Here is a 22,972-nt window from a genome sequence, read left to right as displayed (position 1 = left end):
GAGAGAGACGGGCACTGGGTACTGGATACAGTGTGACCCAGAGAGAGACGGGCACTGGGTACTGGATACAGTGTGACCTAGAGAGAGATGGGCACTGGGTACTGGATACAGTGTGACCCAGAGAGAGATGGGCACTGGGTACTGGATACAGTGTGACCCAGAGAGAGATGGGCACTGGGTACTGGATACAGTGTGACCCAGAGAGAGATGGGCACTGGGCACTGGATACAGTGTGACCCAGAGAGAGAGATGGGCACTGGGTACTGGATACAGTGTGACCCAGAGAGAGATGGGCACTGGGTACTGGATACAGTGTGACCCAGAGAGAGATGGGCACTGGGTACTGGATACAGTGTGACCTAGAGAGAGATGGGCACTGGGTACTGGATACAGTGTGACCCAGAGAGAGATGGGCACTGGGCACTGGATACAGTGTGACCCAGAGAGAGATGGGCACTGGGTACTGGATACAGTGTGACCCAGAGAGAGATGGGCACTAGGCACTGGATACAGTGTGACCCAGAGAGAGACGGGCACTGGGTACTGGATACAGTGTGACTAAAGAAGTTTGATATCTTTGTCAGAGTTCTCCAGGGGAGTATCCTGGGCCCAACAACCTACAGGTGCTTCATCAATGACCTTCCCTCTGTCAAAAGGTCAGAAGTGGGGATGTTCACCAATGATTGCAGAATGTTCAGCACCATTCACCACTCCTGAAGCGGTCAAAGTCAGGAGTGGGATGGAATACTCCCCACTTGCCTGGATGGGTGCAGCTCCAACAATACTCAAGAAGTTTGACACCATCCAGGATAAAGCAGCCTATTTGATTGGCACCACACCCACCAACATCCACTCCCTGCACCACCGACGCTCAGTAACAGCAGAGTGTGCTGTCTACAAAATGCACTACAGAAATTCAGCAAGGTTCCTTAGCACCTTTTCAACCCATGACCACTTCCATCGAGAAGGATAAGGGCAGCAGATACATGGGAGCACCACCCCCTGCACAATCCCCTCCACTACCTTTCGACAATGATATAAATGATTTGGATGTGAGTATAAGAGGTACAGTTAGTAAGTTTACAGATGACACCAAAATTGGAGGTGTAGTGGACAGCGAAGAGGGTTACCTCAGATTACAACAGGATCTGGATCAGATGGGCCAATGGGCTGAGAAGTGGCAAATGGAGTTTAATTCAGATAAATGCGAGGTGCTGCATTTTGGGAAAGCAAATCTTTGCAGGACTTATACACTTAATGGTAAGGTCCTTGGGAGTGTTGCCGAACAAAGAGACCTTGGAGTGCAGGTTCATAGCTCCTTGAAAGTAAAGTCGCAGGTAGATAGGATAGTGAAGAAGGTGTTTGGTTTGCTTTCCTTTATTGGTCAGAGTATTGAGTACAGGAGTTGGGAGGTCATGTTGTGGCTGTACAGGACATTGGTTAGGCCATTTTTTGAATATTGCATGCAGTTCTGGTCTCTTTCCTATCGGGAGGATGTCGTGATAGGGTGGACAAGGAGAGCCCGTTTCCAAGTATGGTGACAGTGAGCATGAGGGGGCATAGGTTTAAATTGAGGGGTAATAGATATAGGACAGATGTCAGAGGTAGTTTCTTTACTCAGAGAGTAGTAAGGGCATGGAATGCTTTGCCTGCAACGGTAGTAGATTCACCAAGTTTAAGTACATTTAAGTCGTCATTGGGCAGGCATATGGACGTACATGGAATAGTGTAGGTGAGATGGGCTTCAGCTTAGTATGACAGGGCGGCACAACATCGAGGGCCGAAGGGCTTGTTCTGTGCTGTAATGTTCTATGTTCTATGTTCTATGAAACTTGAAAGGTTTCAGAAAAGATTTACAAGGATGTTGCCAGGTTTGGAGGATTTGAACTATAAGGAGAGGCTGAAATGGGCTGGGGCTGTTTTCCCTGGAGTGTCGGAGGCTGAGGGGTGACCTTATAGAGGTTTATAAAATCATGAGGGGCATGGATAGGGTAAATAGGCAAAGTCTTTTCCCTGGGGTTGGGGAGTCCAGAACTAGAGGGCATAGGTTTAGGGTGAGAGGGAAAAGATATGAAAGAGACCTAAGGGGCAACTTTTTCACACAGAGGGTGGTACGTGTATGGAATGAGCTGCCAGAGGATGTGGTGGAGGCTGGTACAATTGCAACATTTAAGAGGCATTTGGATGGGTATATGAATAGGAAGGGTTTGGAGGGATATGGGCCGGGTGCTGGCAGGTGGGACTAGATTGGGTTGGGATATCTGGTCGGCATGGACGGGTTGGATCGAAGGGTCTGTTTCCATGCTGTATACATAGAGTCTGATGTATATGAGACTCTATGACTGTAAGCCACTCACCATCCTGACTTGGAAATATCTACCCCTTCCTTCACTGTCACTGGGTCACAATCCTGGAATTCACTCCCACATTGACTACAGTGGTTCAAGAAGGCAGCTCACACCCACCTTCTCAAGGGGACGGTCAATAAATGCCAGGACCAGCCAGTGACCCCATATCCATTTACCCACGAATGAGGCAAATAATTTCTGAACTGTTCAGTTTGGTGACTTGGGTGGTGTATTTGATTAGGTGTTTCTTGTATTTGATAAGCTATTCCATGTATTTAAGGAGGTGTTTGGAGTATTTGTTGTCTGTTGTATTTGTGTTGTGTAGTGCATTGGATGAGGTGTGTGGTGTATTTGATGAGGTGTGTGGTGTATTTGATGAGGTGTGTGGTGTATTTGATGAGGTGTGTGGTGTATTTGATGAGGTGTTTGGTGTATTTGATGTGGTGTGTGGTGTATTTGATAAGGTGTGTGCTGTATTTGATGAGGTTTGTGGTGTATTCGATGAGGTGTGTGGTGTATTTGATGAGGTGTGTGGTGTATTTGATGAGGTGTTTGGTGTATTTGATGTGGTGTGTGGTGTATTTGATAAGGTGTGTGCTGTATTTGATGAGGTGTGTGGTGTATTTGATGCGGTGTGTGGTGCATTTGATGAGGTGTTTGGTGTATTTGATGTGGTGTGTGGTGCATTTGATGAGGTGTGTGGTGTATTTGATGAGGTGTGTGGTGTATTTGATGAGGTGTGTGGTGTATTTGATGATTTGTTTGGGGCATTTGATGAGGCGTTTGGTGTATTTCATGATTTGTTTGGTGTATTTGATGAGGTGTGTGGTGTATTTGATGAGGCGTTTGCTGTACTTGATGAGGTGTGTGGTGTATTTGATGAGGTGTTTGGCGTATTTGATGAGGTGTGTGGTGTATTTGATGAAGTGTGTGGTGTATTTGATGAGGCGTTTGGGGTAATTGATGAGGCATTTGGTGTAATTGATGAGGTGTTTGGTGTAATTGATGAGGTGTTTGGTGTATTTGATGAGGTGTGTGGTGTATTTGATGAGATGTTTGGTGTATTGGATGAGGTGTGTGGTGTATTTGATGAGGTGTGTGGTGTATTTGATGTGGTGTGTGGTGTATTTGATGAGGTGTGTGGTGTATTTGATGAGGTGTTTGGTGTATTTGATGTGGTGTGTGGTGTATTTGATGAGGTGTTTGGTGTATTTGATGAGGTGTTTGGTGTTTTTGATGAGGTGTGTGGTGTGTTTGCTGAGGTGCTTGGTGTATTTGATGAGGTGTGTGGTATATTTGATGCGGTGTGTGGTGTATTTGATGAGGTGTTTGGTGTATTTGATGAGGTGTTTGGTGTATTTGATGTGGTGTGTGGTGTATTTGATGAGGTGTTTGGTGTATTTGATGAGGTGTGTGGTGTGTTTGCTGAGGTGCTTGGTGTATTTGATGAGGTGTGTGGTGTATTTGATGTGGTGTGTGGTGCATTTGATGAGGTGTTTGGTGTATTTGATGTGGTGTGTGGTGTAATTGATGAGGCATTTGGTGTATTTGATGAGGCATTTGGTGTAATTGATGAGGTGTGTGGTGTATTTGATGAGGTGTGTGGTGTATTTTATGAGGTGTTTGGTGTATTTGATGAGGTGTGTGGTGTATTTGATGCGGTGTGTGGTGCATTTGATGAGGTGTTTGGTGTATTTGATGAGGTGTGTGGTGTATTTGATGAGGTGTGCGGTGTATTTGATGAGGTGTGTGGTGTATTTGATGAGGTGTTTGGTGTAATTGATGAGGCATTTGGTGTATTTGATGAGGCATTTGGTGTAATTGATGAGGTGTTTGGTGTATTTGATGCGGTGTGTGGTGCATTTGATGTGGTGTGTGGTGTATTTGATAAGGTGTGTGCTGTATTTGATGAGGTGTGTGGTGTATTTGATGCGGTGTGTGGTGCATTTGATGAGGTGTTTGGTGTATTTGATGTGGTGTGTGGTGCATTTGATGAGGTGTGTGGTGTATTTGATGAGGTGTGTGGTGTATTTGATGAGGTGTGTGGTGTATTTGATGATTTGTTTGGGGCATTTGATGAGGCGTTTGGTGTATTTCATGATTTGTTTGGTGTATTTGATGAGGTGTGTGGTGTATTTGATGAGGCGTTTGCTGTACTTGATGAGGTGTGTGGTGTATTTGATGAGGTGTTTGGCGTATTTGATGAGGTGTGTGGTGTATTTGATGAAGTGTGTGGTGTATTTGATGAGGCGTTTGGGGTAATTGATGAGGCATTTGGTGTAATTGATGAGGTGTTTGGTGTAATTGATGAGGTGTTTGGTGTATTTGATGAGGTGTGTGGTGTATTTGATGAGATGTTTGGTGTATTGGATGAGGTGTGTGGTGTATTTGATGAGGTGTGTGGTGTATTTGATGTGGTGTGTGGTGTATTTGATGAGGTGTGTGGTGTATTTGATGAGGTGTTTGGTGTATTTGATGTGGTGTGTGGTGTATTTGATGAGGTGTTTGGTGTATTTGATGAGGTGTTTGGTGTTTTTGATGAGGTGTGTGGTGTGTTTGCTGAGGTGCTTGGTGTATTTGATGAGGTGTGTGGTATATTTGATGCGGTGTGTGGTGTATTTGATGAGGTGTTTGGTGTATTTGATGAGGTGTTTGGTGTATTTGATGTGGTGTGTGGTGTATTTGATGAGGTGTTTGGTGTATTTGATGAGGTGTGTGGTGTGTTTGCTGAGGTGCTTGGTGTATTTGATGAGGTGTGTGGTGTATTTGATGTGGTGTGTGGTGTATTTGATAAGGTGTGTGCTGTATTTGATGAGGTGTGTGGTGTATTTGATGCGGTGTGTGGTGCATTTGATGAGGTGTTTGGTGTATTTGATGTGGTGTGTGGTGCATTTGATGAGGTGTGTGGTGTATTTGATGAGGTGTGTGGTGTATTTGATGAGGTGTGTGGTGTATTTGATGATTTGTTTGGGGCATTTGATGAGGCGTTTGGTGTATTTCATGATTTGTTTGGTGTATTTGATGAGGTGTGTGGTGTATTTGATGAGGCGTTTGCTGTACTTGATGAGGTGTGTGGTGTATTTGATGAGGTGTTTGGCGTATTTGATGAGGTGTGTGGTGTATTTGATGAAGTGTGTGGTGTATTTGATGAGGCGTTTGGGGTAATTGATGAGGCATTTGGTGTAATTGATGAGGTGTTTGGTGTAATTGATGAGGTGTTTGGTGTATTTGATGAGGTGTGTGGTGTATTTGATGAGATGTTTGGTGTATTGGATGAGGTGTGTGGTTTATTTGATGAGGTGTGTGGTGTATTTGATGTGGTGTGTGGTGTATTTGATGAGGTGTGTGGTGTATTTGATGAGGTGTTTGGTGTATTTGATGTGGTGTGTGGTGTATTTGATGAGGTGTTTGGTGTTTTTGATGAGGTGTGTGGTGTGTTTGCTGAGGTGCTTGGTGTATTTGATGAGGTGTGTGGTATATTTGATGCGGTGTGTGGTGTATTTGATGAGGTGTTTGGTGTATTTGATGAGGTGTTTGGTGTATTTGATGTGGTGTGTGGTGTATTTGATGAGGTGTTTGGTGTATTTGATGAGGTGTGTGGTGTGTTTGCTGAGGTGCTTGGTGTATTTGATGAGGTGTGTGGTGTATTTGATGTGGTGTGTGGTGCATTTGATGAGGTGTTTGGTGTATTTGATGTGGTGTGTGGTGTAATTGATGAGGCATTTGGTGTATTTAATGAGGCATTTGGTGTAATTGATGAGGTGTGTGGTGTATTTGATGAGGTGTGTGGTGTATTTTATGAGGTGTTTGGTGTATTTGATGAGGTGTGTGGTGTATTTGATGCGGTGTGTGGTGCATTTGATGAGGTGTTTGGTGTATTTGATGAGGTGTGTGGTGTATTTGATGAGGTGTGCGGTGTATTTGATGAGGTGTGTGGTGTATTTGATGAGGTGTTTGCTGTAATTGATGAGGCATTTGGTGTATTTGATGAGGCATTTGGTGTAATTGATGAGGTGTTTGGTGTATTTGATGCGGTGTGTGGTGCATTTGATGTGGTGTGTGGTGTATTTGATGAGGTGTGTGGTGTATATGATGAGGTGTGTGGTGTATTTGATGCGGTGTGTGGTGTATTTGATGCTGTGTGTGGTGTATTTGATGAGGTGTGTGGTGTATATGATGAGGTGTGTGGTGTATATGATGTGGTGTGTGGTGTATTTGATGAGGTGTGTGGTGTATTTGATGCGGTGTGTGGTGTATTTGATGCGGTGTGTGGTGTATTTGATGAGGTTTGTGGTGTATTCGATGAGGTATTTGGTGTATTTGATGATGTGTGTGGTGTATTTGATGCGGTGTGTGGTGTATTTGATGAGGTTTGTGGTGTATTCGATGAGGTATTTGGTGTATTTGATGATGTGTGTGATGTATATGATGAGGTGTGTGGTGTATTTGATGCGGTGTGTGGTGTATTTGATGAGGTGTGTGGTGTATTTGATGAGGCGTCTGGTATATTTGATGAGGTGTGTGTGTATTTGATGAGGTGTTTGGTGTATATGATGAGGTGTGTGGTATATTTGATGCGGTGTGTGGTGTATATGATGAGGTGTGTGGTGTATATGATGAGGTGTTTGGTGTATTTGATGTGGTGTGTGGTGTATTTGATAAGGTGTGTGCTGTATTTGATGAGGTGTGTGGTGTATTTGATGCGGTGTGTGGTGCATTTGATGAGGTGTTTGGTGTATTTGATGTGGTGTGTGGTGCATTTGATGAGATCTGTGGTGTATTTGATGAGGTGTTTGGTGTATTTGATGCGGTGTGTGGTGTATTTGATGAGGTATGTGGTGTATTTGATGATTTGTTTGGGGCATTTGATGAGGCGTTTGGTGTATTTCATGATTTGTTTGGTGTATTTGATGAGGTGTGTGGAGTATCTGATGAGGTGTTTGGTGTACTTGATGAGGTGTGTGGTGTATTTGATGAGGTGTTTGGCGTATTTGATGAGGTGTGTGGTGTATTTGATGAAGTGTGTGGTGTATTTGATAAGGCGTTTGGGGTAATTGATGAGGCATTTGGTGTAATTGATGAGGTGTTTGGTGTAATTGATGAGGTGTTTGGTGTATTTGATGAGGTGTGTGGTGTATTTGATGAGATGTTTGGTGTATTGGATGAGGTGTGTGGTGTATTTGATGAGGTGTGTGGTGTATTTGATGTGGTGTGTGGTGTATTTGATGAGGTGTGTGGTGTATTTGATGAGGTGTTTGGTGTATTTGATGTGGTGTGTGGTGTATTTGATAAGGTGTGTGCTGTATTTGATGAGGTGTTTGGTGTTTTTGATGAGGTGTGTGGTGTGTTTGCTGAGGTGCTTGGTGTATTTGATGAGGTGTGTGGTATATTTGATGCGGTGTGTGGTGTATTTGATGAGGTGTTTGGTGTATTTGATGAGGTGTTTGGTGTATTTGATGTGGTGTGTGGTGTACTTGATAAGGTGTGTGCTGTATTTGATGAGGTGTTTGGTGTATTTGATGAGGTGTGTGGTGTGTTTGCTGAGGTGCTTGGTGTATTTGATGAGGTGTGTGGTGTATTTGATGTGGTGTGTGGTGCATTTGATGAGGTGTTTGGTGTATTTGATGTGGTGTGTGGTGTAATTGATGAGGCATTTGGTGTATTTGATGAGGCATTTGGTGTAATTGATGAGGTGTGTGGTGTATTTGATGAGGTGTGTGGTGTATTTTATGAGGTGTTTGGTGTATTTGATGAGGTGTGTGGTGTATTTGATGCGGTGTGTGGTGCATTTGATGAGGTGTTTGGTGTATTTGATGAGGTGTGTGGTGTATTTGATGAGGTGTGTGGTGTATTTGATGAGGTGTGTGGTGTATTTTATGAGGTGTTTGGTGTATTTGATGAGGTGTGTGGTGTATTTGATGAGGTGTTTGGTGTAATTGATGAGGCATTTGGTGTATTTGATGAGGCATTTGGTGTAATTGATGAGGTGTTTGGTGTATTTGATGCGGTGTGTGGTGCATTTGATGTGGTGTGTGGTGTATTTGATGAGGTGTGTGGTGTATATGATGAGGTGTGTGGTGTATTTGATGCGGTGTGTGGTGTATTTGATGCTGTGTGTGGTGTATTTGATGAGGTGTGTGGTGTATATGATGAGGTGTGTGGTGTATATGATGTGGTGTGTGGTGTATTTGATGTGGTGTGTGGTGTATTTGATGAGGCGTGTGGTGTATTTGATGAGGTGTGTGGTGTATATGATGAGGTGTGTGGTGTATTTGATGAGGTGTGTGGTATATTTGATGAGGTGTGTGGTGTATTTGATGCGGTGTGTGGTGTATTTGATGCGGTGTGTGGTGTATTTGATGCGGTGTGTGGTGTATTTGATGAGGTTTGTGGTGTATTCGATGAGGTATTTGGTGTATTTGATGATGTGTGTGATGTATATGATGAGGTGTGTGGTGTATTTGATGCGGTGTGTGGTGTATTTGATGAGGTGTGTGGTGTATTTGATGAGGCGTCTGGTATATTTGATGAGGTGTGTGTGTATTTGATGAGGTGTTTGGTGTATATGATGAGGTGTGTGGTGTATATGATGAGGTGTGTGGTATATTTGATGAGGTGTCTGGTGTATAATGAGGTGTGTGGTGTATATGATGAGGTGTGTGGTGTATTTGATGAGGCACTTGGTGTATTTGATGAGGTGTGTGGTGTATTTGATGAGGTGTGTGGTGTATTTGATGCGGTGTGTGGTGCATTTGATGAGGTGTTTGGTGTATTTGATGAGGTGTGTGGTGTATTTGATGCGGTGTGTGGTGTATTTGATGAGGTGTTTGGTGTATTTGATGCGGTGTGTGGTGTATTGGATGTGGTGTGTGGTGAATTTGATGAGGTATGTGGTGTATTTGATGATTTGTTTGGTGCATTTGATGAGGCGTTTGGTGTATTTGATGATTTGTTTGGTGTATTTGATGCGGTGTGTGGTGTATTTGATGAGGTGTTTGGTGTATTTGATGAGGTGTGTGGTGTATTTCATGCGGTGTGTGGTGTATATGATGAGGTGTGTGGTGTATTTGATGAGGTGTGTGGTGTATTTGATGAGGCGTTTGGTGTATTTGATGAGGCACTTGGTGTATTTGATGAGGTGTGTGGTGTATTTGATGAGGTGTGTGGTGTATTTGATGCGGTGTGTGGTGCATTTGATGAGGTGTTTGGTGTATTTGATGAGGTGTTTGGTGTATTTGATGCGGTGTCTGGTGTATATGATGAGGTGTGTGGTGTATATGATGAGGTGTGTGGTGTATTTGATGAGGCACTTGGTGTATTTGATGAGGTGTGTGGTGTATTTGATGAGGTGTGTGGTGTATTTGATGCGGTGTGTGGTGTATTTGATGAGGTGTTTGGTGTATTTGATGAGGTGTGTGGTGTATTTCATGCGGTGTGTGGTGTATATGATGAGGTGTGTGGTGTATTTGATGAGGTGTGTGGTGTATTTGATGAGGCGTTTGGTGTAATTGATGAGGCATTTGGTGTATTTGATGAGGCATTTGGTGTAATTGATGAGGTGTTTGGTGTATTTGATGAGGTATGTGGTGTATTTATGAGGTGTGTGGTGTATTTGATGAGGTGTTTGGTGTATTTGATGAGGTGTGTGGTGTATTTGATGAAACGTTTGGTGTAATTGATGAGGCATTTGGTGTATTTGATGAGGCGTTTGGTGTATTTGATGAGGTGTGTGGTGTATTCGATGAGGTGTGTGGTGTATGTGATGAGGTGTGTGGTGTATGTGATGAGGTGTTTGGTGTATTTGATGTGGTGTGTGGTGTATTTGATAAGGTGTGTGCTGTATTTGATGAGGTGTGTGGTGTATTTGATGCGGTGTGTGGTGCATTTGATGAGGTGTTTGGTGTATTTGATGTGGTGTGTGGTGCATTTCATGAGATCTGTGGTGTATTTGATGAGGTGTGTGGTGCGTTTGATGCGGTGTGTGGTGCATTTGATGAGGTGTTTGGTGTATTTGATGAGGTGTGTGGTGTATTTGATGAGGTGTGTGGTGTATTTGATGAGGTGTTTGGTGTAATTGATGAGGCATTTGGTGTATTTGATGAGGCATTTGGTGTAATTGATGAGGTGTTTGGTGTATTTGATGCGGTGTGTGGTGCATTTGATGCGGTGTGTGGTGTATATGATGAGGTGTGTGGTGTATTTGATGCGGTGTGTGGTGTATTTGATGCTGTGTGTGGTGTATTTGATGAGGTGTGTGGTGTATATGATGAGGTGTGTGGTGTATTTGATGCGGTGTGTGGTGTATTTGATGCTGTGTGTGGTGTATTTGATGCTGTGTGTGGTGTATTTGATGAGGTGTGTGGTGTATATGATGAGGTGTGTGGTGTATTTGATGAGGTGTGTGGTGTATTTGATGAGGTGTGTGGTGTATATGATGAGGTGTGTGGTGTATTTGATGAGGTGTGTGGTGTATTTGATGAGGTGTGTGGTGTATTTGATGCGGTGTGTGGTGTATTTGATGCGGTGTGTGGTATATTTGATGAGGTTTGTGGTGTATTCGATGAGGTATTTGGTGTATTTGATGATGTGTGTGATGTATATGATGAGGTGTGTGGTGTATTTGATGAGGTGTGTGGTGTATTTGATGAGGCGTCTGGTATATTTGATGAGGTGTGTGTGTATTTGATGAGGTGTTTGGTGTATATGATGAGGTGTGTGGTGTATATGATGAGGTGTGTGGTATATTTGATGAGGTGTTTGGTGTATATGATGAGGTGTGTGGTGTATTTGATGAGGCATTTGGTGTATTTGATGAGGTGTGTGGTGTAGTTGATGAGGTGTGTGGTGTATTTGATGAGGTGTGTGGTGTATTTGATGCGGTGTGTGGTGCATTTGATGAGGTGTTTGGTGTATTTGATGAGGTGTGTGGTGTATTTGATGCGGTGTGTGGTGTATTTGATGAGGTGTTTGGTGTATTTGATGCGGTGTGTGGTGTATTTGATGTGGTGTGTGGTGCATTTGATGAGGTGTGTGGTGTATTTGATGATTTGTGTGGTGTATTTGATGAGGTGTGTGGTGTATTTGATGAGGTGTGTGGTGTATTTGATGAGGTGTTTGGTGTATTTGATGAGGTGTGTGGTGTATTGATGAGGTGTGTGGTGTATTTGATGAGGTGTTTGGTGTATTTGATGAGGTGTGTGGTGTATTTGATGAAACGTTTGGTGTAATTGATGTGGTGTGTAGTGTATTTGATGAGGTGTGTGCTGTATTTGATGAGGTGTGTGGTGTATTTGATGCGGTGTGTGGTGCATTTGATGAGGTGTTTGGTGTATTTGATGTGGTGTGTGGTGCATTTGATGAGATCTGTGGTGTATTTGATGAGGTGTTTGGTGTATTTGATGAGGTGTGTGGTGTATTGGATGAGGTGTGTGGTGTATTTAATGAGGTGTGTGGTGTATTTGATGTGGTGTGTGGTGTATTTGATGAGGTGTGTGGTGCATTTGATGAGGTGTTTGGTGTATTTGATGATTTGTTTGGTGTATTTGATGAAGTGTGTGGTGTATTTGATGAGGCGTTTGGTGTAATTGATGAGGTGTGTGGTGTATTTGATGAGGTGTGTGGTGTATTTGATGAGGTGTGTGGTGTATTTGATGAGGTGTGTGGTGTATTGGATGAGGTGTGTGGTGTATTTAATGAGGTGTGTGGTGTATTTGATGTGGTGTGTGGTGTATTTGATGAGGTGTGTGGTGCATTTGATGAGGTGTTTGGTGTATTTGATGATTTGTTTGGTGTATTTGATGAAGTGTGTGGTGTATTTGATGAGGCGTTTGGTGTAATTGATGAGGTGTGTGGTGTATTTGATGAGGTGTGTGGTGTATTTGATGAGGTGTGTGGTGTATTTGATGAGGTGTGTGGTGTATTGGATGAGGTGTGTGGTGTATTTAATGAGGTGTGTGGTGTATTTGATGTGGTGTGTGGTGTATTTGATGAGGTGTGTGGTGCATTTGATGAGGTGTTTGGTGTATTTGATGATTTGTTTGGTGTATTTGATGAAGTGTGTGGTGTATTTGATGAGGCGTTTGGTGTAATTGATGAGGTGTGTGGTGTATTTGATGAGGTGTGTGGTGTATTTGATGAGGTGTGTGGTGTATTTGATGAGGTGTTTGGTGTATTTGATGTGGTGTGTGGTGTATTTGATAAGGTGTGTGCTGTATTTGATGAGGTGTTTGGTGTATTTGATGAGGTGTGTGGTGTGTTTGCTGAGGTGCTTGGTGTATTTGATGAGGTGTGTGGTATATTTGATGCGGTGTGTGGTGTATTTGATGAGGTGTTTGGTGTATTTGATGAGGTGTGTGGTGTATTTGATGCGGTGTGTGGTGCATTTGATGAGGTGTTTGGTGTATTTGATGTGGTGTGTGGTGCATTTGATGCGGTGTGTGGTGTATTTGATGAGGTGTTTGGTGTATTTGATGAGGCGTTTGGTGTAATTGATGAGGCATTTGGTGTATTTGATGAGGCATTTGGTGGAATTTGTGAGGTGTGTGGTGCATTTGATGCGGTGTGTGGTGCATTTGATGAGGTGTGTGGTGCATTTGATGAGGTGTGTGGTGTATATGATGAGGTGTGTGGTGTATTTGATGAGGTGTTTGGTGTATTTGATGTGGTGTGTGGTGTTTTTGATGAGGCATTTGGTGTAATTGATGAGGCATTTGGTGTATTTGATGAGGCATTTGGTGTAATTGATGAGGTGTTTGGTGTATTTGATGAGGTGTGTGGTGCATTTGATTAGGCATTTGGTGTAATTGATGAGGCGTTTGGTGTAATTGATGAGGCATTTGGTGTATTTGATGAGGCATTTGGTGTAATTGATGAGGCATTTAGTGTAATTGATGAGGTGTTTGGTGTATTTGAGGAATTTGGTGTAATTGATGAGGCATTTGGTGTATTTGATGAGGCATTTAGTGTAATTGATGAGGTGTTATGGTGTATTTGATGAGGTGTGTGGTGTATTTGATGTGTGGTGTGGTGTATTTGATGAGGTGTGTGGTGTATTTGATGAGGTGTTTCGTGTATTCGATGAGGTGTGTGGTGTATTTGATGAGGTGTTTCGTGTATTCGATGAGGTGTGTGGTGCGTTGAATGATTGTGGAGTATCTGATGAGGTGTGTGGTGTATTTGATGAGGCGTTTGGTGTATTTGATGAGGCATTTGGTGTATTTGATGAGATGTGTGGTGTATTTGATGAGGTGTGTGGTGTATATGATGCGGTGTGTGGTGTATTTGATGAGGTGTGTGGTATATATGATGTGGTGTGTGGTGTATTTGATGAGGTGTGTGGTGTATTTGATGTGGTGTGTGGTGTATGTAAGGAGCTATTCCGTGTGTCTAAGTGCGTTCTCACTGATAATTTCCAAAGTGTCAGGACAATCTCACTCGTTCTGTTGGTGAGTTTGATAGGGGATGTGGAATCCTTGTCTCAGCGAATTTACTACGTGTTGTGAGGCTGTCAGGGACTGTCGACTTAAAGGGAGAATCATCACAATTCTGTTAAAACACACTCCCGAACTTGCTCGGCTAAAACGCTGACAACCAATTATTTCTGAAACCCAGCACCAATTATGAAAATCCAATTGAGTCGTGACATCTGGTGAATGTGGGGGTTTCTGGGTCTCATCTTTCAAACAAAGACTTTCATTTCCATATGAGCATTCAGTACCTCGTGATATTCCAGAACTCTTTCCAAACAAGGAAGTAATTTTTCACACAGGCGGTGTTGGTAAGGAACGAATACAACAGGAAATTCTAATGAAGGTGGTTGTTCACACAGAGAAGACAATAACTACATGCCTTTGTGATTGTTAATATCAGGATCCATTTCTCTGTCTACTGTTCCAACAGTCAGACAGCACAGGATGAGGCTATTCGTTCCATTGTGTCCCTGCCAGCTCTTTCAAAGTCTCTCCAATTATCCCTAGACCTGTCTTGGAATCCTATCCCCCAATTCCAAAGGACTTTAATTTGATATGATGGGCTGAACGGCCTTCTCTGAGCTGTAAGTTTCTGGGATTCCCTCAGGTTTTCCCCTTTGGAAGGGAGGTTATTCGAGGCTGGGATTATAATCTGAACATTCACTCTGGAATCTCACAGTCCATTCCCTGGAACACTGTGAGGGAACAGCGACCTGAGACCAGGGTTCCCGCTGGGGCTGTGGACGTCCTCCTCATTAACCCAGACCCTGACCAATATCTCCCTCCCTACCCACTCCCCCCACCCTCCCTCCATTAACCCGGACCCCGAACAATATCTCCCTCCCTACGCACTCCCTCCTCTCTCCATTAACCTGAACCCTGGCCAATATCCCCCTCCCCCACCACCCACCACCCCCCCCCCCACCCCGGACAATTGTCTGGATATTCACCCTGATCCGGCTCGATTCTCCTGGAGCAGAATCCCTAATGGAGCGATTCCCTCTGGGAATGTCATGAACTGAGAGACAAGAGGATCGAAGTATGATTTCATCTTGTTGTTGCAATGACTGACTGACCCCTGACCCTCTCATCAATCAATAGATTTTTCTGTTTGAGTGATGAGATCTCAGTTCCATTTCCTGTCTGTCTCCCGTTGACCCTCCTCTGTTTTACCCCTCCCCCTCCCTGCCACACATTTAATATCGAACAGAACGAGAGACGGACAATAAGGCCCAGGGTTCAAGACCCAGGCCAACAAATAAATCAGTCTGAAAATCGCAGAGCAACCCAGAGGGAGTGCTGCACTGTCAGAGGGTCAGTACTGAGGGAGTGACACACTCTCAGAGGGTCAGTGCTGAGGGAGTGTCGCACTGTCAGAGGGTCAGTGCTGAGGGAGTGCCGCACTGTCGGAGGGTCAGTGCTGAGGGAGTGCTGCACTGTCGGAGGGTCAGTACTGAGGGAGTGCCACACTCTCAGAGGGTCAGTGCTGAGGGAGTGTCGCACTGTCAGAGGGTCAGTGCTGAGGGAGTGCCGCACTGTCGGAGGGTCAGTGCTGAGGGAGGGCCGCACTGATGAGGGTCAGTACTGAGGGAGTGCAGCACTGTCAGAGGGTCAGTACTGAGGGAGTGCTGCACTGTAAGAGGGTCAGTGCTGAGGGAGTGCAGCACTGTCAGAGGGTCAGTGCTGAGGGAGTGCAGCACTGTCAGAGGGTCAGTACTGAGGGAGTGCTGCACTGACAGAGGGTCAGTGCTGAGAGAGTGGGCACTGTCAGAGGGTCAGTGCTGAGTGAGTGCTGCATTGTCAGAGGGTCTGTACTGAGGGAGTGCAGCACTGTCAGAGGGTCAGTGCTGAGGGAGTGCCGCACTGTCAGAGGGTCAGTGCTGAGGGTGTGCCGCACTGTCAGAGGGTCAGTGCTGAGGGAGTGCTGCACTGTCAGAGGGTTAGTACTGAGGGAGTGCTGCACTGTCGGAGGGTCAGTACTGAGGGAGTGCTGCACTGTCAGAGGGTTACATCCTGAGACACTGCTCATCCTGCCCTGGGGATTGATCTGTGTTTTTCAGGATGTGGAAGATCTCGTTATGCTTCCCCATCCGATATCTCCCCCTCTTCCTGGTGAACAGCAGCGTTCTCACTGCCCCTCTGTCCGTGTGGAGACAAAAACAATGTCTTCATTCAGAACGCTACCTTGTCATTCTCTCTGCACACACACTGTCTCCTCTCAGGCCTCTTCCCTGAATGTTTCTGACGTTAAGCTCTTGATCCTGATGTGTCAATAAACAGTGTTTGTTTCTCATTGGCTTTAATTGCTAACATTTGTTCCTTTCATCATCTTTCTTCCTGAACCCCCCTGGCCAGTGTATTAGACCATAGACCATAAATATCGGAGCAGAATTGGGCTATTCAACCCATTGAATCTGCTTCACCATTTGATCATGGCTGATATATTTCTCAATCTCATTCTCCTGCCATCTCCCATTCACCCGTGATCCCGTCCTGATCAGGAACCTATCTATCTCAGTCTTAAATATACTCAGTGACTTGGCCTCCCCAGCCCATTGAGGCAATGAGTTCCACAGATTCCCCACCTTCTGGCTGAAGAGATTCATCCTTAGCTCAGTTCTAAAGAGTCATCCCTTCACCCTGAGGCCGTGCCCTTGGGTCCAATCTCTCCAACCGGTGGAAACATGTTCTCCATGTTTACTCTATCCAGGCCTCTCAGAATTCTCTAAGTTTCAATCAGATCCCCCACTGTCTCAGTACTCCATCGAGTACAGACCCAGTGTCCTCAAATTCTCTTCATATGACAAGCCCTTTATCCCTGGGATCATTGTTATGAATCTCGTCTGGACCCCCTCCAACAGCAGCTCATTCTTTCATAGATATGGGGCCCAAAACTGCTCCCAACCTTCAAATGAAGTCTGACCAGAGTCTCATACAGCCTCAGCAATACATCTCTGCTCTTGTAGTCTCGCCCTCTTGAAATCAGTGTGAACATTGCACTTGCTTTCCTAACTGCCAACTGAACCTGCATGTTAGAGTCATAGAGATGTACAACACAGAAACAGACCCTTCGGTCCAACTTGTCCACGCCTACCATATACCTAACTTAGCCTAGTCCCATTTGCCAGCACTTGGCCCATATCCCTCCAAAACCTTCCTAATCATATACCCATCCAAATGCCTTTTAAATGTTGCAATTGTACCAGCCTCCACCACATCCTCTGGCAGCTCATTCCATACACGTACCACCCTCTGTGTGAAAAAGTTGCCCCTTAGGTCCCTTTTAAATCTTTCCTTTCTCACCTTAAACCTATGGCCTCTAGTTCTGGACTCCCCCACCCCCAGGGGAAAGACCGTTGCTATTTACCTTATCCATGACCCTCATGATTTAATAAACAGAGAATCCTGAACTAGGACTTAGTCACTTTGTGTTTCAGATTTCTAAGGACTTTTCCCATTTAGAAAATAGTCTGTGCCTCTATTCTTCCTTTCAAAGTGCATGACCTCACACTTTCCCACATTATATTCCATCTGCCACTTCTTTGCCATCTCTCCCAACCTGTCCAAGTCCTTCTGCAGTCTCCCCAATTCCTCAACACTACCCGTCCCTCCACCTACCTCTGTCTCATCTGCAAACTTACCAACAACATTCTCAGTTCCTCCATCCAGATCGTTAATACATAACGGGAACAGTTGTGATCCCAACACTGCCCTCGGTGGAACTCCACTAGTCACCAGCTGCCATCCTGAAAGAGACCCCTTTATCCCCACTCTCTGCCTTCTGCCAGTCAGCCAATTCCTATTGATGCCAGTACCTTCCCCCTAACACCACGAGCTCTCATCTTATTTCACAGCTTCCTGAGCAGTGCCTTGTCAAAGGCCTTTTGGAAATCCAATACGATCACACCCACTGACTCCCCTTTGTCTAACTCACTTGTTACCTTCTTAAAGAATTTGAACAATGTGTTGGGTGTGAGCTCCTGTCGATGAAGCCGTGCTGATTGAAGTGAAACATTTTCACTGTCCTGAGTCTCCATGAGCTGGGGACACTCAGCAGACCAGGCTGGGGAGAAGTCACTTTATTGGACAGATTTCATTTGAGGGAAGGCCCCTGTTAGGGAAGGAAGGTTTAAGAATGGACACTGCCTGTTTAGTGAAAGCTGATAGAGATTGAGGAGGATGGATTTACACAGGATCTCATCAATAGTGTGAAGCGAGCTGACTGCATGGTGAAAATTTGCTGTAAATTCTCATTCCATCCCCATCCTGCTTTCTGATCTCTGAAACCTCCCCCTGGTCTTCTCATTATTGAAATGTTTAGACACAAACACCAGGTGCAGAGTGCTGGCTTTCATTAACTTGAACAAACATTCATTTCTGCCAGCTCACATTCTTTGTAATTAAATTCCAACGCTGCAAATCCCATCGAGCTCCCTGGCAAGATGTTGACTTAAACCTGTCGTTTCGTTATTAAATCAATTCTGGGGGGTGTGGGCATCATTGGCAGGGCTAGTTTTTGTCACCCAGAGAAGATGGAGCTGACCTTTTCGATATAAGGAACGTTGTTGTATTGCCATAGTTTTACCAGACCAAAGGGCTGCTCTCTCATTAGAGACAGAGAGATGGCTGATGCTGGTTTAACCTGAGGGTCACCATGCCTCAGGACAGGGGACAGATTGAGAAGGAGATTTTGGATTAGTGGTGCTGGAAGAGCACAGCAGTTCAGGCAGCATCCAACAAGCAGCGAAATCAATGTTTCGGGCAAAAGCCCTTCATCAGGAATAAAGGCAGTGAGCCTGAAGCATGGAGAGATAAGCTAGAGGAGGGTGGGGGTGGGGAGAGAGTAGCATAGAGTACAATGGGTGAGTGGGGGAGGGGATGAAGGTGATAGGTCAAGGAGGAGAGGGTGGAGTGGATAGGTGGAAAAGGAGATAGGCAGGTAGGACAAGTCCGGACAAGTTATGGGGACAGTTACTGAGCTGGAAGTTTAGAACTAGGGTGAGGTGAGGGAAGGGGAAATGAGGAAACTGTTGAAGTCCACATTGATGCCCTGGGGTTGAAGTGTTCTGAGGTGGAAGATGAGGCGTTCTTCCTCCAGGCGTCTGGTGGTGAGGGAGCGGCGGTGAAGGAGTGAGAAGGAGAGCCCTTCATGGTAATCTCAGCTGGTGATGGGCATTAAACCCACAGTGTTAGCATCACAAATCAACTGTCCAGCCAACTGAGCTAACCTAACCACTATGTACAAAACAGGAACAACTTGAACCGAGTAATGCTGCATACGGTGGAGCGATTGGAAAGAGATGTCAGTTGGAGCAAGACAAACTGCAATGGGATGTGAAGGGATGGAGCAGGGGGAATGGAAGCAGAAACTGAACAGGAGAAACCGCAGCTGAACAACAGGCCATCTTTCCAAGGGAGAGAAGTTTCAGAAACACAGGAACATTCCAACAAGAGGGAAGGTGAAGGAGGAAGGTGAGGGAGTGAAAAGCAGGCTGCCTGGGATAAACAAAAACAGAGGAAGGAGGATGTATTCAATTCTTCAAGCAGGAACCTCGTCAAATGTAACAAGGTGCAAAGAAAATGAAGAGGAAAATAAGGCTAGTACAGAGAGAAAATCAGAATCGAATGGTCATTAACATTAAAAAAACCCCAAGACTAGCCAGCAGTTTGTGAATAGTCAGTGGGTGATCTACACAACTGCCCAGGTTCTGAAAGGGAGCTGTACAGGGAGGTAAGGTTGGATAGAGGCACATGGACTACTCTCCTTCATTGGTAAAGGGAGAGAATACAAAGGTCAGGATACAGTGCTGAAACTGTCTCAGAGACTGGTGAGGTCAGAATTGGAGTATTGTGCGCAGTTCTGGTCACCACATTATAGGAAGGATACAATCACTATGAGGGAGAGAGAGAGAGAAGGTTTACTGGAATGTTGCCAGGGCTGGAGAATTGTAACTGTGACGAGAGATTGGAGGGGTTTGGGGTGTTTTCCTTGCAATAGAGAAAGCTGAGGGGTGAAGTCATCGCGGTATCCAACATTGTGAGGGACAGAGACCGATTAGACAGGAGGAATCTGTTTCCCTCGGCAGAGGGTTCAAAAACCATTGGGTCATGAATTCAAATGAAGTGGCAGAAGGATCAGAGGGACATGAGGAACACCTTTTTCCACAGAGAGTGGTGGGTGGCTGGAATTCACTGCATGAGTTGGTGATGGAGGCAGAGACCAGAAACACTTGCTAAGATTTGCACCTTCAGTGCTGTAAGCTGCAGGACTATGGGCCGTGTGCAGGAAGATGGGATTAGAAAGTGCATCTGGGTGTCTTTGGGTCAGCACGGACAAGCTGGGCCGAATGGCCACCTTCTACACTGTATCATTTCTGTGGTTCAATGGGTCAATTTGAGACAAAGAGGGTGATGCATGTTTCAAGGCACAGGGCAGCGCTGGAATATTTAATGAGCACTTTTTGCAAACTCATTCTCTGATGACATTAATGACTTGATGTTCCTCATTTGAATTAATTTCTCAATTATTTCTATTTTTACAATGTCGTAGTATCTTCCACAAGACAAATGCAATGTATTGGTTTATATCTCTCCTGCTCCCTCTTGCTCAAGAGAATTTTTCCCATTTCAATCTCAAAAAGAGACAATATTTATTACCTCTATCGATATCTTGATAAAATTTCCAGCCATCTGGTTTACTTTCTGAGCTGGTTTACTTGATATGAGCTGGTTTTCTGTTCTCATCCATGTCTGGTCATTCTTTGCTGATTTCTAAAACACACAAAATCCTTATGAACATTCTTTCAAATATTGAAATCCTCTCCGTTTAATCCAATACATGGCTTCACTACTTTAGGCACCACAGATTGACCTGTTTCCCTGCAGCGTTTGGTTTTCAGCGTAATGTGTTTGAACGGATCATTTTAAGTAATTTGTTTAAAATTTACTTCTTGCTGTATCTGCTCGTCTATTTATCCAATCAGACTATGCCAGTTTTCCCCGCCAAACCCAATAATCTTATTTGGGACTGAATGAGAACACAGTGCTCCTCTAAGGGCTCTTCCCAGAGAATGGTTTACTCCCAGGTTAGGAAACAAACTCCCTCAGCGCAGAACACAAAATCTGAGATATTTTATTGTGAAATGGGTTCACAATTATTATCCCAGGAAACTGTCACACGACATCAAACAAATTCATCTTCCTTAGGCAGTGTGGCACTCCCTCAGCACTGATCCTCTGACAGTGCAGCACTCCCTCAACACTGACCCTCCGACAGTGCAGCACTCCCTCAACACTGACCCTCCGACAGTGCAGCACTCCCTCAGCATTGACCCTCTGACAGTGCAGCACTCCCTCAGCACTGACCCTCTGACAGTGTGACACTGCCTCAGCACTGACCCTCCGACAGTGCAGCACTCCCTCAGTACTGACCCTCTGACAGTGTGGCACTCCCTCAACACAGACCCTCTGACAGTACAGCACTCCCTCAACACTGACCCTCTGACAGTGTGGCACTCCCTCAGCACTGACCCTCTGACAGTGCGGCACACCCTCAGCACTGACCCTCCGACAGTGTGGCATTCCCTCAGTACTGACCCTCCAACAGTGCGGCACTCCCTCAGCACTGACCCTCTGACAGTGCGGCAATCCCTCAACACTGACCCTCTGACAGTGCGGCACTCCCTCAGTACTGACCGTTTGACAGTGTGACACGCCCTCAGCATTGACCCTCTGACAGTGCAGCACTCCCTCAACACTGACCCTCTGACAGTGCGGCACTCCCTCAGCATTGACCCTCTGACAGTGCAGCACTCCCTCAACACTGACCCTCTGACAGTGCGGCACTCCCTCAACACTGACCCTCTGACAGTGCGGCACTCCCTCAGCACTGACCCTCTGACAGTGCGGCACTCCCTCAACACTGACCCTCTGACAGTGCGGCACTCCCTCAACACTGACCCTCTGACAGTGCGGCACTCCCTCAGCACTGAACCTCTGACAGTGCGGCACTCCCTCAGCACTGACCCTCTGACAGTGCAGCACTCCCTCAGCACGGACCCTCTGACAGTGCGGCACTCCCTCAACACTGACCCACTGACAGTGCGGCACTCCCTCAGCACTGACCCACTGACAGTGCGGCACTCCCTCAGCACTGAACCTCTGACAGTGCGGCACTCCCTCAGCACTGACCCTCTGACAGTGCGGCACTCCCTCAACACTGACCCACTGACAGTGCGGCACTCCCTCAGCACTGACCCACTGACAGTGCAGCACTCCCTCAGCACTGACCCTCTGACAGTGTGGCACTCCCTCAACACTGACCCACTGACAGTGCGGCACTCCCTCAGTACTGATCCTCCGACAGTGCAGCACTCCCTCAGCACTGACCCTCTGACAGTGTGGCACTCCCTCAGCACTGACCCACTGACAGTGCAGCACTCCCTCAGCACTGACCCTCTGACAGTGTGGCACTCCCTCAACACTGACCCACTGACAGTGCGGCACTCCCTCAGTACTCACCCTCTGACAGTGTGACATTCCCTCAGCACTGACCCTCTGACAGTGTGACACTCCCTCAGTACTGATCCTCCGACAGTGCAGCACTCCCTCAGCACTGACCCTCTGACAGTGCGGCACTCCCTCAGTACTCACCCTCTGACAGTGTGAGACTCCCTCAGTACTGATCCTCTGACAGTGCAGCACTCCCTCAGCACTGACCCTTCGACAGTGTGACACTCCCTCAGTACTGATCCTCCGACAGTGCGGCACTCCCTCAGCACTGACCCTCTGACAGTGCGGCACTCCCTCAGCACTGCCCCTCTGACAGTGTGGCACTCCCTCAGCACTGACCCTCCGACAGTGCGGCACTCCCTCAGCACTGACCCTCTGACAGTGTAGCACTCCCTCAGCACTGACCCTCTGACAGTGCGGCACTCCCTCAGCACTGACCCTCTGACAGTGTGGCACTCCCTCAACACTGACCCTCTGACAGTGCAGCACTCCCTCAGCACTGACCCTCTGACAGTGCGGCACTCCCTCAGCACTGACACTCTGACACTGCAGCACTCCCTCAGCACTGACCCTCTGACAGTGCGGCACTCCCTCAGTACTCACCCTCTGACAGTGTGAGACTCCCTCAGTACTGATCCTCTGACA

At 45.9% G+C, this 22,972-nt stretch overlaps 1 long non-coding RNA gene and 1 pseudogene across 1 annotated transcript in view; one reads left to right on the top strand and one right to left on the bottom strand.

Moving 5' to 3' along the window:
- The window catches only part of LOC140480172 (netrin-G1-like), a 167,655-nt pseudogene that overhangs the window by 109,636 nt on the left and 35,047 nt on the right, over positions 1-22,972 (top strand).
- Positions 1-22,972, bottom strand: part of LOC140480173 (uncharacterized) — a 90,719-nt gene that overhangs the window by 37,306 nt on the left and 30,441 nt on the right. Inside the window, exon 2 of the long non-coding RNA XR_011961200.1 lies at positions 20,474-20,587. This is a non-coding gene — a long non-coding RNA (uncharacterized lncRNA). The remainder of the gene's footprint in view (positions 1-20,473; positions 20,588-22,972) is intronic.

This window comes from Chiloscyllium punctatum, chromosome 7 (genome assembly GCF_047496795.1).
Source record: "Chiloscyllium punctatum isolate Juve2018m chromosome 7, sChiPun1.3, whole genome shotgun sequence".
NCBI classification, from domain to species: Eukaryota; Metazoa; Chordata; class Chondrichthyes; order Orectolobiformes; family Hemiscylliidae; genus Chiloscyllium; species Chiloscyllium punctatum.
This window is presented reverse-complemented; position numbering and strand designations above follow the sequence as displayed.